Source organism: Athene noctua, chromosome 7 (assembly GCF_965140245.1).
Source record: "Athene noctua chromosome 7, bAthNoc1.hap1.1, whole genome shotgun sequence".
Taxonomy (NCBI): domain Eukaryota; kingdom Metazoa; phylum Chordata; class Aves; order Strigiformes; family Strigidae; genus Athene; species Athene noctua.
Genome location: NC_134043.1, coordinates 31,754,968 through 31,771,006, shown reverse-complemented (window position 1 = coordinate 31,771,006; position 16,039 = coordinate 31,754,968). Strand labels below are relative to the sequence as shown.

At 40.7% G+C, this 16,039-nt stretch overlaps 1 protein-coding gene across 4 annotated transcripts in view; it reads right to left on the bottom strand.

The window, feature by feature from the left end:
• ERBB4 (erb-b2 receptor tyrosine kinase 4) overlaps window positions 1-16,039 on the bottom strand; it is a 648,261-nt gene that overhangs the window by 107,564 nt on the left and 524,658 nt on the right. The window lies entirely within an intron of this gene.

Genomic DNA, 16,039 nt, shown 5'->3' with positions numbered 1-16,039 from the left:
TATAGGCTTAAGCATGTAACACTGATATGTGGACTGAAGCTTTCTCAAAGTTCAACCTGCAAAGCGTTAAGAATCAGGAGGTTTGGCGGGGGCTTTTCAAATGTGTCTGATGTTCCTAAGTCCCACTGCAAGTCAGCAGGTTTGTGAAGCCATTAGGATATGACCATATTGCTGTTTCTATGACTGTTGTACAGTAACAGCCTAAACTAGTGGTCGTGCTGGTACAGTGGTAGCCCAGCTGCAGTAGCAGTCTTACCTATCTCCTGACATTGCCACAAGTAACAATCCAACAGCTTTCTAAATCTGAGCCTTTTAGCTCAGCTCCTCATTCTTCAAAAGTCCTCTCCCAATAGATCTTGGATGAGTTAGTTCATTTTTTCCATGCTTCAGCTTCCCACACAGTAAACAGGAAATAATACTCCTTTCTCTCTTCTACACTTTATTTATCTTTTCCAGATCATAAGCTTTCAGAGGTTTTCAGCTAGCAAGCTAGGTTGTCCAATACCAAGGACCACACAGACTTAATCTTGGCTTGCTATTTGGCCCTAAAGTTCATACCACTGACAAGTAGCACAGAAACTCCTTATAAAAAAACCTACATGTCTGTTCTTAGAAGTAATGCTGCCTTCACAAGCAACTGGCACTCAAAAAAAGCAGCAAGAAAGCTTTTCTCTCTCATTCACTAAGCTGAGTTCTCCATTTCAAGACCACTTCATCATGGCAATGGAACAATGAAAAGTGAGATGAAACTGCAGCTTTGTAAAGCTATTTTGGTTCTCCTCCTTTCTCAAAAAACCTATACAACATCTTTCTGACAACTTAAAGAATAACAGCTGTAATAGTGCCAAAGAAAGAAGGACAGAAAAAAAGGACGAGGAGAAGTTGGCATCAGAAGAACGCAGCATCACCCCCCACTCCCAAAAGTTTTTTTTTTTCTTCCCTATATTAAGGCAAAAAAAAGTCCTGGCAAGTAGGCTGAGTTTGTGTTAAAGGAAATTGCTCATCATAGTACAAAGAATATTTGAAACCAAATTGCAGAGTATTTGCATAATAGTTCTCTCTCTTTCTTTCCCTCTCTTTTTTTGTTAAAATGAAAAGATGAACAAGACACTAATTGTAGGGTTTTTTCCCCCCCAGTAAGAAAAGAGCAGATGGCCTCCATTGCGGGGAGTATCTCCTTCCTTTTTCTTCCTAAATGTATGTGAATAAATAAAATAAATAAATGAATAAATAGGGGCTATTTGATGGGATGACTGGAGGAGGAGCTCTGAGGAAGATTCCAATGTAACAAATTAGAAAAGGGGTCTTAATTTAAGTAGCTTTGCTCACATTCAGATTAATACAGTTCTCACTCACTCAACTAATGTACAGCATCTCTGTGACACAATTTTAGCCTTTCTTCTGCTGCGACTAGAAAATGTCACTGAAGGCCACCAGAATAAATACCTGTTGACAGGTGCATTATTCAGTTTCAGAGAGTGAAATTAGTCTGCCTCGTTTTATCTTTTTACCCTGTTCATTTTTCTCCCGCAGATGCATAAGGGGATAGGACTTGTTGCCCTCTCCCTCTCTGAGTAAAGGTAAGAGTTTCTGTAGGAAGTTGGAGCAGGAGTACTTTATAATGAGCACTGATTAGAACATAGACCATATATTCTTTTTGCTCACCAAGGGACCAGATGGAAAGCTTTGAAGCATGTGCTCCATTAGTCTCCAGCTACTTGCCATTTACAAGTCTATCTGAGTCCAAAGGAAAGACACTTCTGTACAATAATAAAAGCAAGCAGTGCCATTTGTCTCATTCTGATGTTACGGGAAAGCACGGATTCTTCCAACAGTTTTGGGCAACAGTTCCAGAAAAAAAATAACAATGTTGTTAATAAAATATTATGGACTGATCTGTAATGAATTGAGACACACAACAGAGAGCAGGGAAACCTTCATTAGAGATCTAAGTCACTAATGGATACTAATATAGCATGAATCCTGGCTTCACATAGTTATTCTCATTAGTACAAGTATTGTTATTTTTATTGAATTCGCATCTACAGGAGAACTAAATTCAGGGTTATGTCTATCTGGCACAGCACAAACACAAAGTAAAAGAGATTGCAATTGTTCTGCTAGAACCTAATTAGACAAAACAGACAAACAACAACAGAAACATTATGACTTAGTAGCAGTTTAAAAATCTGTTCAGCAAATAAGGAATACGAGTCCCCATTTTAAAATCTCTTTGGACATGAAAGACCCTAGAGCTACAATCTCCATGGCACTTAGGCACTCTGCAGCCTGATTCCCAATTAAATTTTCTAAAACAATCAGGTAAGGCACCTATACTCACAGACTTAGCTGTCTGACACTGGGATCTTTCAAAACCAACCTCTGCAATTTCCTGTATCTTTTGGTAGGCTTACATTTGCAGATCTTGCCTCTATACACAATTGGCACAATTACATGAATGATTCTAAAACTGTGCCAATTCTAATTTAATGGAGAGAAAACTGGGGTACAGAAAAGCACAACCTACTATCCATAGTCACATACAAAGTCTAGAGCATAAATGTGAACTGAGCCCCAAATCACTTTATCTTTTTCTCCTGAAAAAAATTATTTGAATGTTGAAATAAAAAAGGGGAGGGAAGAGAAATTATTAAGATACAGTATTTTTCCCCCAGGAGTCAAGAGAGTTTGTAGTATCACATGCTCACAGTAGTACCTGAAAAACGACAGAATGGTGACAGTTTTGAAAGGCTCCTGTTGGACATCAGACACCCCCTCCTTCATCTATCTGTAGGAGCAAGAAGTCTTATCACAAGAGTAGCTCCCCAGCCAAACCAAATCTTTTCCCAGAGTTTGTTTATGCTACTGTCACTGCTCAGGTATTAATTACCACAGCAGTGCGTGGCAGCCATACACAGGACAGCTATAAACCAGCCAGCTTAGACACAGGTAGCAGTTGCGGAGCTCACCTTGCCCTTAACTCTAAGACGTATTTTGCAGTCTATGGTGAGCCCTGACCAGCTGAGGCTAGGGTACTATAAGATCTCAAAAAGTTACTTAAAACCATGGCTGCATACATATATTCTATTCACAGCACTGCTTACAACGTTAACATATCCAAGGGGAAGGCTGGTAAAGAAAGACCTTGATGCAGGAGGCAGCTAATCCTGCAGGTAGCTTGGCAGGGCCATTGTTGTGTCCCCCCAGCTTTGTCACAGACCGAATAGCAAGTGACTTTAATTGAGCATTCCATGTTCAACTCAGTATTGTACTTCTCAGTTATGCTGTTTTGTATAAAGAAATCACGGCATGGTGATCATTCCTCTCTTCTGCCCCTTTTCAATGTGGTTGAATTATCGCCACATTAAGCTTAACTCCTGTGACTTATACACACAAGCCTACATTAAGCAATTATATTCAACAGTGATATAAATGTTATTTCAGTGCTTCACACTGATCTGTCCCATGCATTTAGTAACACAAGAGCATACCCAAGAAGAAGGGCAAATTTGTAGGTCCCAGGTGAGCCATCATCAGACCTGTGCATGTGGTTTCTGTCAGCACAGACATGTCAATAGGGGCCTGAGGAGGTGCAATTGCTGATGCACAGTGAGAGGCCAGAAGCAGCCTTCAGAGTACCTGCTGCTAGACTGCCAAAACGCACTTCAACAGGTAGACCTTATTTAAGTCACGAGAGCTGGCCGCCACTGTACTGATACCATACAGAGTTCCAGTTCCATTCAGGCTAAAAGCACTTCTCAACACAGATGATGAAGGGAACTAGCCACTCACTTCTCACAGGTCACTTAAGTCACCTTCATTCTTTAAATGGCTTTGAAAATCCCACCTAAAACTGTTTCCTGATCTATCCATACTCTGCAGAAGTTTGAAATGCCTTTAATTTGACTGTTGTTTCTCAAGAGTAACTCAAAATCCAACTAAAGTAGGATTTTCATTTCAGCCTTCCAGGATGAAGAAGAAGAACCAATTCTCAAGACTGTGAGAAGAAAAGGTGCTCTGAGTAACACCTACAGCACATCTTATAAGGTAGTATTTAACTTCCCCCTTTCCTACTTTGATATGTTATTGCTAACAGTTACAACTGACAACTGATCATAAGTATAAACCAGCATAATGGTCCCTGAAGAGCATCCTTTGATACTTGTTTTTTTTCTCTATTTAGTTTGTAAACCAGCAGGCTCAGCAAGGTACATGAGCCATGAGCAGTAAAATAATGCCATACTCATGTCTGTGTTGAAAATTTATTCTCCACCCAGAGTGGTCCAGGATACAACTCTTTTCCAGCACATGTCCTCGTTAATTAGCTCATCAGTTCAGTGCATGGTCAAGCATCCCTGGCCAGACTGTTCCTGAGATGCTAGAGACGGCATACAGGTAACTCCTGAAACCCTTGGGGTCCTGGAACCAGGCAGAGCTGACAGCAAGCCATCACCCTTGTGAGTCCAAAACCATGCTCCAAAGGAAATCCGAACATCAGAATCAGTCAAGAGACCTTCCCTCAGCTACTTACGGAGGCTCTGAAGCATGTCAACAGGTTGTGTCATTAAGAGTTCTGTACCATGTGGCAGATCCCAGCACTTTCTAATGCAGTGCTTGAGAACCTCACCTTCTTGCTGTTGAAGACTTCACCTAACGAGAATTAGCATTTAAAGCAATATTGGTTATCTCCCTATGTCAGATTTGAACATCTGGCAGAGGGCAAAAATTACTCCTTTTGAAGGCTTGTTCTTTAACAGATGAGCTTTCTGAGCATCAATGCCCACACCACACAGAGCACTGGGAGAAGCTCACTTACAGGGAGCCAATGTCCCCTTCCAGTGCTCCACATCCGTCAGAGCCAGTGCAGGAGAAACATGTTCCCTGTTGCAGAGAAGCATCACAGATCTGCTGCCCCAATTCAGCAAGCCCAGGGTAAATTTCACCGCTCCAGTTAAGCCAGATGAAGATATGCACCTGATAAAAAGTTCAGTAAGCAGGAACAAAGTCTTAAAAAATCTTTGGTTTCCTAACCTTCTGCTTCTAACTGTTCTTGCCATAAAATGCCTTCAAACAAAACAAGCCAGAAAAGAACAATTCACCTGTTTTTTCTAATCACTGTTGAGTAAATAAACATAGTTAAAGGCTGACTTCATACTGTGCTGCGCATTTTTCTGAAAGCACAAGCTGTGCTGTGGTAACAGGAGAGATACTACAGTGAATACGCTGCTTTTTACATTAATTTTACAATGCTCCTAATGGCTAGGGCAAACACCTGTCTGGAATGCACGTCTGACCTGCTTCAGGGCAGATTCAATTACAGTCCAACATATTTTCAATGCCTTTTCTTTGTCTGCTAGGTCTTACAAATTTTTTAGGTTATAGCCAACTTAGCCTATGCAGTCTGCACAATTACTTAAACTGAAAGACAGCACAAAATATATCCAACAACATATATGCCCACATTTATCGTATGACAATGATACCCATTGTTCTATTTCCCCTCTACTTCCTATGCAAGATGCTGCTTTCAAATTGCTTTACAGCATTGCTATACTTTCAACCCTAGGGCTGCAATTTGTCACCACTGGGGCAGATACCCTCTGGAAAGCTTCCATTGAAATGTCTCAGCCGTTTCTGAAAATGAAATGAGAGATGTGGCTATAGGGACCAACAAAGAATATCAGGGTCCCACAGCGGGACAGTAGCAAACAGAGGGATGACAGTAACTGCATAAACTGCCACAGCTGTTTTTCCAAGAACCGCTTTATAGTCATTAGGAGCAGACACATTTAACAGGGCACTTTCAGGCAAAAGTCTTTCTTGGGACTTAGCAACAGTCTCTCTAACCAATTTTACTGCTGTGTATAATACAGTGAACAACACCTGAATGCTGCAAAGGCAGACTCAACCCTGAGGTTACTACTGCAGGACTGAGCTATGTGCTTTAACTTGGCTCATGTAAATATGGTAGCATGTCCTGCGACAAAACAGGTTTCTGTCACTGTGCCCTCCTGAGAGATGGTGACACCTAGGTTGTGTACAACAAATTCCCCCAGCATCCACTGGAGCAGGACTTAGGAGCAAATGAAGAAAGGTATTTAAAAATAGAAAATCTTTCTATACATCCACATCCATACTTCAAGCATAAAGCAAGATGAATACTTCCAGTACGTACAGGTTCATCAATGGTTGTTGCACAGAAGTGTAACAGTGCACATTCAGGTGCAAATCCACTGTTGACACTCACACAAACAACTGCTTTTTCTTTGGGGAAGTGTGGAGTTTGTCTGGCACAGCAACAGTTATTTGTTGTTAAATCAAGGCCCTGTTATTAAGGAAGTCTAACTGGCTGTTAGCTAGAGTTTTGCACGAACCACCATCTCCTTGAAGCTCCCCCCATGCTTGTTTTGCTTTAGGAAGCCACTTTAAGGAAGCTATATGTGACCAAACAGAGAAGACAACAGTATGAGTCTTGTTAACATGTGTTTCCTCAGAGCCAGGAAAAACTCTTATGATTAAAGAGACTACAGGCTTTCAATGGACGGTTTATCTCCTTTGGACATAAGAGATTTGAGATTTTTTTAGTTCAGTTTCCAATGAAGAGCTTGACCGGAGGTCTGTTGGGTAGTAAGTGAAGTCACTGCATACTTAGACTGGAGTACAAGTGTGTTGCACCATGAAATGGTGAAATTACTTTATTCTTTCAGAAATATCTGGAAATCCAGCTGCCAGGTGTGCTGCTACACCTAAAACTTTCTAGGATAAAAATGAAGAATGAAAAAGGAAAAAAAAAAAATCTACAGCAGGGACCACACACTGTGGTCTACCATGCACAAATGTGATGGAACAGTATCAGGCAAGCAGTGCTCACTTGGCTCAGACCAAGGTTGGGAGAAGCTCACTTATAGGTAGCCAATGTCCCCTCCCAGTGCTACACATCCCTCAGAGCCAGGTAGGAGAAACTGGCTCCAGGTCAGTGTCCCACCGTGCATCCAGGCTGCAGCTGGGTGATGAGCAAGGCCCAGCACACCACTGGAGCAATGTGCTCTCCACTGCTCAACAGGTGCACAGCTTTTTTCTGGAGGTGGTACATGTCTTTCAGCGTGCTGCATTCCTCAGAGCAGGCGTAACCTCTGAGACTCCTTTGCTTATCACAGCACTTGCCCACAGCAGAGAGGGTACTTAGTCTTACTGATTCAACACTGCAGAGTAACAGCCTGCACTGTTGACACTGAATTCAAATGCATGCGACTGCCCCATGTGATTCAAATGCACAGGAGAGACGCTCCACTTTCCTCCAAATGCTTACTTGAAACTAGTACAATTCACAGATTTGAAAACTCTCCCTCTCAAAGGTGACACAAACTGCTGGGTCAAATAGTGCCCACCTTGGAGAAGCAGTAGGTCCTATTTATGCAGGAATACATACTTTAATGCGCTTATAGAAGCAAATCTGGCTCACTACATGTTTTGAAGCAACATTAAAAAAAAAAAAAAAAGAAAAAAGAAAAAAGGCAGTACTCTGATCCCTGTCCTGTCAACACCACAAACGCTGAGAGCATGGGCAACCATGCTGACTCCAATAGGGCTCAAGTGCTTAGAGTTAAGCACATGCTTAAATGTTCAGAAGTGTAGAAGATACATTTTGTAGAACCCACACACCATATGCTTCTTACTTCTCCCTGCTGACTTTGTACCAATTAAGTCTCCTAATTAATCAGAGCCCGTGTTAGACAGCTGAGGAGGAATCTCAAGTCTAAAGGAACAGACCTCTAGTGCTCAACAAACCAAGTAAAGATTTTCCTTCAAACATCCAGTCAGGGAACAACTCCCACCAGCCTTTCTGTGAACCTTGTCTGAAAACGCTGATTCTGGTGACTAGAAAGAAAAATCTAGACCAGGTTCTGTTCACTTATATGCATAAATGGCCAAGAGTTCAGGACCTCAGCAACCAGAAATGTTTCCATTGAAAGCTGTCAAGAGAAGTGACAGTGGGTTTCAGACTGGCCACCTCCTCTTGCAGACTGGGCGTAAGTGGTTTACAGCTGGCACACCTCTTTGTAAAAATATCATATCATTCTGACAAATGTTTTACTTACAGTTTGTGACATGCATCATTATTTCAGAATAGTCTGTCAAAAGTGATTTGTTTCTTACTATTTTGATGCAACTAGCAAAAATGTTTGAAGTTTTAAACAGTCTAAAAAAGCAATGGTTTCAGTATTATTCAAACAGGAGGGTAAACAGACCTTACCACTGACGAACTTATAAACATTTTCAGCCTTAGTTGCAGATTAATTTCAGGAGGGGGGAGTTATTTCTTTGATTTTTGATTTAAGAGGAATGATGTTAAGGTCTCAAGAATGAGTGACAGAGAAAAAAGAAAATCTATCAAGTTCTCACTCCTTTCTGAAAAGTCTCAGGGCATTGCTTTGAAATTTTCTGTTATCACTGAAAAGCTTGACTTTATAATCACACACTCAAAGCTCATTCCTCCTTCAGGATCAATTTAAAGGGACAGCATCAGATTGAAACCTAATTTCATCAAGTGTACTATCAACATTAAGAGTTGTTTTAATCAAAGATACATTTTGCCCACAACCCAGGTATTTCATCTCGCACAACTGAGAATTGAAAATAGACTCATCTCCATGATTCTCTCATCTGTATTCCGTTGCATAAGAGCACCACACTCAGGACTCAAGTACTGCAAAGGGATGATGATATTTAAAGAAAAAAGGTTTCATTGGACTGTTTGGTTTGCTGTTAGATTTTTTTTTTTTTGACCAAGCTGGCATCAGTGAACAACAGTCATCAAAAGCTGCCACACATTTCTTGTGTTACAGTGCTTTCTTCTGTTACTCTGCTTGCTATTTTCTCCTAAGTTTCTACAGCTTCTCCTCCACCCTTATCTTCTCTGCTTTCTTTGTTCTTTATTTTACCATTCTGTTGACCTACTCTTCTCCCAAAGATAAAATTAAAAACCTCTTTAAAAAAATGCTTGAAAGAAAGTCACTGCCACCACCAAAATTCATACACCTCCCGCCTGCTGTGCACTGCATCTCCTTTCCCAAGTGCTGCGAGGCCGGGCTCTGCCCTGCGCTTCACCTGCCAAGGCAAAACCTCGATGCTGGCTGCATCTGATGATGCAGCCCCTACCCCTGCTGCTGGGCAGATACAGCCCAGCCTTAGGACACTCCTAGAATAGCGAATCCTGGGAGCACTGGGTGTGTGTAACAGGGCTGGGGTAGCAGGGTGCTGTGGGGGAGCCCCTGGAGGAGAGGCTGGGGCTGCCCCAGCCTTATACTGCTGACTCCAGCCAGCCCACGCTGCTGCAGGCGGGGAGAGCTGAGAGGAGTGGGGCCAGGAAGACAGGGAAGAAAAGTGGGGTTTTTCCCCAAACATTTTAACGTGTTTGGATTTTGGGTTTTTGTTGTTGTTTGCTAATACCGAATCAGCTATTAAATATTTATGTTAATTGACAATAAATTAAGTTAAATTCCCCAAGTCAAGTCTGGTTTGCACATGACAGTAATTGGTAAGCGATTTCCCCATCCTTATCTTGACGCAGGAGTTTTCTCTCCTGTTTTGTCCATTTTCTCTCCAGTTCTGCTGGGTGTGGAGGGGCAAGTGAGTGGCTGTGAGGGGACTTGGCTGCAAGTTGGGACGGCTCCTCCACGCCCTTCCATGGCCATCCGCGAGATGCTGCCCATTCAGCTCAGTAACTCAGCTCTGAAAACTGGCCAGAATTTAGGAAGTCAATGCAAAGGAGAGCAAAGTTAGCTCACATCCCTGGCCTGCCTTATAGATTAATGTTTGGGGGGGATGTGGTGTATTTGTTCTTAAAGACTGGCAGCTTGTCTTATGCTCTAATCATAACATTTCATATCCCTCCCTAAACTTTCACAAGATTTGAGCATGTCCTGCTGTCAGGGTAATACACCCGCACACACACACACGTAACAATATAATATCATAATGGATTTTTTTTTCATGTTGATAAAATCTTGACCTCTGCAATAATGCCCACATCAAATACTATGTCTGATCTTCAATGTGTGGCTGTATTCAGGTCCAGACTTCTGTCAGGGCGAGCCAAACAATTCCAAGAACAAACTTGCATGAATGAGTGGCCAGCTGTCTGTCACCAATACAAAAACCTCGGTCAAATCAGTCAACACAACTGTACTTACTAGTTTCTATTTGTGGCTGGATAGACACTCTCATCAAGACAAGACCTCACTGAAGTATAGAAGCCAAGAACCCAAAGTTATGAGAAAACACCACTTAAACTTGCAGTACTGCAGGAGGGAATGACTATTTTATAAGTAATCTATAATTTGAGAGTGGTACAAATAGGGAAAAACAATAACTTATGTTACACTTTCATCCTCTTTTGTGAACTGCCACAATCCCAAGAACATTTAACTATGCTAGTATGATGGCACGGTATCACAGATCCAGAATTTCTAAAGGACTATTCAACCAAAAGGACTCTACAAGGCAAAACTCAAACCTCTTTTCCTAGCATTTCTTACAGCAAACTGCAACAAGGCTGACTGGGGTAAATGTGCTTTTCAACACCCAGCCATACCTTGCAGCTGTCTAGGAAAGAAAGTGAAAAAGGCTCTCTCTACTGACACTGCCAGGGAAACTTCAGGCAAAAAAAGCACATTAAGAAAACCTGGAACCCCAAGGCACCACCATTGTGCCAAAGTTAGTGCTAGAGACATATGCACAGCAGTTCTGTGGATGTGCCACACAAAGAGCAACTTGCTTTCAGATCTGAAGCACAGTCAATTTGCACCGTGATTACAAAACAGTAACCCCATCCACACTGCAGAGAGTTTTGACAGCTAGCACCTATTTTGCATCTGAGGCTCAGTAGTCAAGGGGCTGATACTAATAAAAAAGCAGTAAAAGGTATCCGTAGCTGTTATACCATCAGCCTAATTAACACAATTACCTATTTGGGGTGACTTTTATAAAACAGAGTGGAGTTACATATAATTAGTCCATCCTATCTATTCCTTGTTGCATGCATTTTCATTTTTAAAAAACCTACACCACCGTGGTATGACATCTTACTGAGATCAAAGAATACACTGTGCCTCCGAGAGGCGCACCGTGAAGCTCAAAGCAACACCAAGTTGCCAGTTCTTTATTCATCCTCAGCAGACTTCTGTGCCAGTGACATGCCAAAGCCACAGCAAGCTGTTGCACATCACTGGAGACCTCACAGGAGTGTTCACTGAGAGGTGGTTTTGGAAGTAGATAAAGATGGCACATTTGGATTGTACTGTGATGATGTAGAAAGGAGAAAAAGGGTATCAGTCAGCAGCTATGGGCAGGCCAATATGAACTTGAAATAGTTCTGGAATTTTATCTCATTTATACAAGCAGGGGAGCGAGAAAGACGTCTCTGTACATTAAAGCATCTTTCAGGACCGGGCTACAAAATGATATTACACGACAAGAAAATGCTCTCTTTGTGTGATGCTTTTTATGTTCACATGGAGCACTGAATGCCACTCACTTTTTCAGCACCAGTTCAGCTGCAGAACAGAGGGCTGATTCTGCAAGCTTTAGTTGAGCTAGAGACATTTATATGGTGACACAATGTAGTTTAAGACACTTTCTGGAGCTCTAGGACACTTTGAGAGCTGCCACATAAACATCAACATGGCTAACATTTGGTAGTCTAGAGTTTCACTCAGATCTATGTTCTGATCTGAATGACAGCACTGTCAAGCACATAAATTGTCCTCTCACCTGATAGATTAGTCACAGAGGGACCAGAAGCATCTTCCCACTCTGCTTAAAATCAGACAGGACACAGCATTCAGATCCTCAGAAAAGACCTAGCACTCGAAAATGTTTCCCATTCTTTACCCAGCTAAAGAAAAAATTCCCCAGTCCTCCCTGATGTCCAGAACTTAACTACCCAGGAAAAATGTTTAATATTCCAATTTGGATTTGACAACATTCCTGTCTAGTAAAGTAGTCTGACTTTTGAAACAACCAACAACTTCAAAACAGAAATCTACCACAGTTCATTCACAAAATGAAAAAACAAATATTTCAATCACTAACAAATTTATAAAACATCTTCCAGCTGAGAATTTCACTGGAATTTATCTCCCACTGAAAAGCTTCAGCAGAAACTCTTCCTTTAGTTCCAGTGAGTTAATATATTGTACCAAGAAATCTTTTTTCATTATTTTGCCAAGAAAACATTTCACTGAGGAAACTAACTTTCTTTCCCGATTTCAAATACCATTTCTTTCCAAACCTCTTCCAAACACTTTAATTACTAAAATAACTTCCCAGAAGACTTGTATTTTTAGCAGATGACTCTAGCCACTGGCCTAAACCAACAATACTTCCTTTTAAAAAACTCAATTTGCTTGGCTTCAGAAAACATACGAAGAGATAAATTCTTCTTTTACAGGTATATACAAATCATCCCACTGAACTCTACCATAGGGCACTGCCTAGCCAGCAAAAGTAGCCTCAACACCAGAGAACGTTTCCAAATGGATTCAATCTGGGGGTTGCCTATCCACTGACGTTAGCTCCACTCAGTGAATTGAAGTCTGGGGAACTGCCCGTAGCTAGACCCCATTCCACGTGCCCCTACTTTATTGAGGTCTTAATTTCCATCAGGTAAACTTATTTGACTGTACCTCAGCCATTTCCTACCTTTGCATCGATACTGCTCCATATCACAGGATTTACCCATGCAAGTTGATCAATGAATGCCTTTGAAGCTAGTATTGAGCAAATGCAACACCGCTGCAGTTTGTCAACAGAGCTCAGAAATCTATGTAACTGTATTTTCTTAAACATTTTTATATCATTTTTCATGTAAAGCATTAAGACAACAGACCCTGGTCTATCCGAAGCCTATTTAATTGTATTTCGTATAATGTGTATGTCTATGCAATTAAAATCCTGACATTCTATATAAAGCAGAAACCTTCAGGATACAATTGCAATCCCCTTATATGTAACACAGAGGTAAGACCCCTCTCTTCTGTTGCTAATACACAATTTGCCTTACATCAAGTGTCATCCATCTTTTTTAAAATACCTGACTTGGAGGCAAAACCTGACTGATAAGAGATGTTAGATAAAACAGCTTTGTTTGAAAACAAACCTCATATAGTAAAACTTTTCGAAGTAAACATTACAAGCCTATTTAAAACCAGAACATAATTAAAAAGAAAAAAAAATAATTTGCTTAGAGGTTATGAGATCTGTGTTGCAATTAACAGACTCCCATCTGTAAACGGGTATAATAATAATAATAATCATTCCTTTACCCTTTATCTGCCATGTCTATCTTGACTGAAAGCTTTTCAGGGCAGGGACAAACTCAACATATCTTCACAGCATGAAGGTTTTCTAATCTTAATAGGTCCAAGAGATGCCATATATTACAATGAGAAGCAACACCAAAGTTAATATGGAAAACATTGCTCTGCAAAATCTTGTTTATTTTTGAAACTACAGTTTCAGTACTGAAGGACCAAGCATTTCAAACCAGCAATTACTGCTCCATGGACTGTCAGCCACATTGTGACCTCAGCTTTATCTCTGTTTATCCTAGTTATTGCACTGAAGTCTAAAACTTATTGGCAAAATATTACAAAGATTATCAGCAAGCCAGTCATGTACCAGATTTCCCTGTCTTATTTCTTCCATTACAACTATGTGACAAGCAACGATAGAGACAGTTGACTATCACTTGTAAATAATATGTAGAATATTAACAGGAACAGATGGTAATTATATCATTTTTGTAAGCCTGTGACAGTGAAGTATCAGAGGTGTCTGGATCAGCACTGAGACATGGGATACACTTAATTTTTGAAGGGTTATCTGCAACAAAACACCAAGGGAGAAGTATTCCAAACTACAGTTTCTTAGAAGACTTTAAGATAAAATATATTTTGACGGTGATACTTCATGTTCAGCTCCCTATAAGCCTGTGCCTCTGTAAATTTCTATTAAAAACGGACACAGTGTGAGTATTTGTACGTATGAAATGGTCTTGGATTTTTTTCCTCAGTATAACACAAAAAACCTTGTTCTCCCCTAACTTTAAGTTGACTTGGCACTTTGGCAGTATAAAACCAAGTATGACAAATATAATGCATTGATCCTCCAGGGCCCTTTGCCCTTGCTCACTTTCTGCATTGTTGCTGATCTGTGAGTTACAACATGTGCCGGAGCTCACACACAACCCCATCAGGCTGCTTTCATGAAAAATCTGATACGTAATAGCCTACCCATCTGGCACTGAACTAAATCACAGACAAGTGTACTTCAAAAATGTTTAGCCAGCATATACATACAGCTTTACAGTCAGCTCCTCTGACTTAAAAATCAAGACATTTCTTCAGTCTTTCCCTCAAACCTCATTAGATTCACTGTTAACCTCGAACTAGTGATGGCTTGTTTGGGATGCATTACAGTTAGTCCTATGGAAACAGTACCTCTTTTTTTATTAACAGAGGTCCCATAAAAACCTACATTTTTTATCAGTGTGGCAACATTCTGGCGTATGCATTGCCCTTTAGGAATTTAAACATTAACATGTGCCTATTTTAGATTGCTAATGTGAGCTGGCAGCACAAAGATAAAATGCAAAGCAATAGGAAGTTTCTTAAGTACAGGCTTTCAGTTTCTTTCAGCACTAACTGACCAGTTCTCAGTGCCAAACTCTGCTTTAAAACTGGGCATCTTTGTCAACTAACTTCTCATAACATATCAAGTGTTATTCAACAATCTTATAATCCATTTTAACATGTTTTGTCAGTTTTGTTTCTGTACTTTGCATCTGAATGTCAGGAGGACTCTGCAAAGAAGTCCAGTGTTCCCAGTCATTTTGCTGATGTTTAAGGAAGGCTGTTTCTCCTGTGTGTCATTATATCTCTATCAGCTATAGCCTACCATTCTGGCAAGATTGGTTCCTGCACAGATAACATCTTCCCCTCTGCTTTAAATCACACCATCCATTGGTTGTGCAGATGAAAAGAGTAGCACCTGCATGCACTATCACTTGGAAGGAGAGTCACCAAAATGCATGGCCTTACTGTATCCAGTAGAAAATTTTACTCAAGTGCATATGATTGCTCTCCTAAAAGCCCACATCCAGAAGCACCTAAGTTCTGGGAAAATATGAAGCTGGAGGAGAGCATTCTGGCTCAGGTCCAGATCTAACGTATAGTAACGGTTGGTAACATACAGTGCAATGCCAAGAACTAGAAACCCACGGTGCTGTAAGTAACAGTAAACTCATGGAATTACAAATCCCAAGCACTTCTGATTAAGTCTCCTAATTAAACTATTGTGCATCACTTCTGATACTCAGAGCACCACTTCTGCCTTTTTTTAATATTGCCATTCTTTGCCTGTTCAATATCTAAACACTTTTTCAAAAAAGCTCTGTCCCACTGTGTCCTGATATAACACCATAACACATACAGCGAAGCAAATATCTGACTGCATGTTTCAGTAACCAAGCTCAAACATACACTCCAAAGCCGTAAGTATCAACCATGTTATTGGTGTGCCTCATACTTTTAAAAAGAAATTGTAATACAAGACATTAGTTCAAAATGTTTCCTTCACATACACACTCTTTACAGCCAAAACTACTTCTTCAATATGATTGAATTTTTTATAGTTTCAATTAATCCACACATATGTTTCCCAGTTAATAAACTAACACTCCTTCCTGATCTCCCCACTCACAGATTTGTCAAACTAAGGTCAGTTGATTGGTCGCAGGGTCTCCAAGTCATAATGCAACACAAATTTTAAATAAGGAGTTCTGCCATTGCCAGCCACAAAAACCTTCTAAATATACTTCCTAACTCATTTAGGAATAACTTGTAACACCAGCCAGGTGAACCTGGTGGACCTATTAAGATTAGAAAACCTTCACGCTGTGAAAACATGTTGAGTTTGTCCCTGCCCTGAAAACCACTGAAGCATGTGATTCTCCCTTAAACCTGTGGCAGGCTTCTTG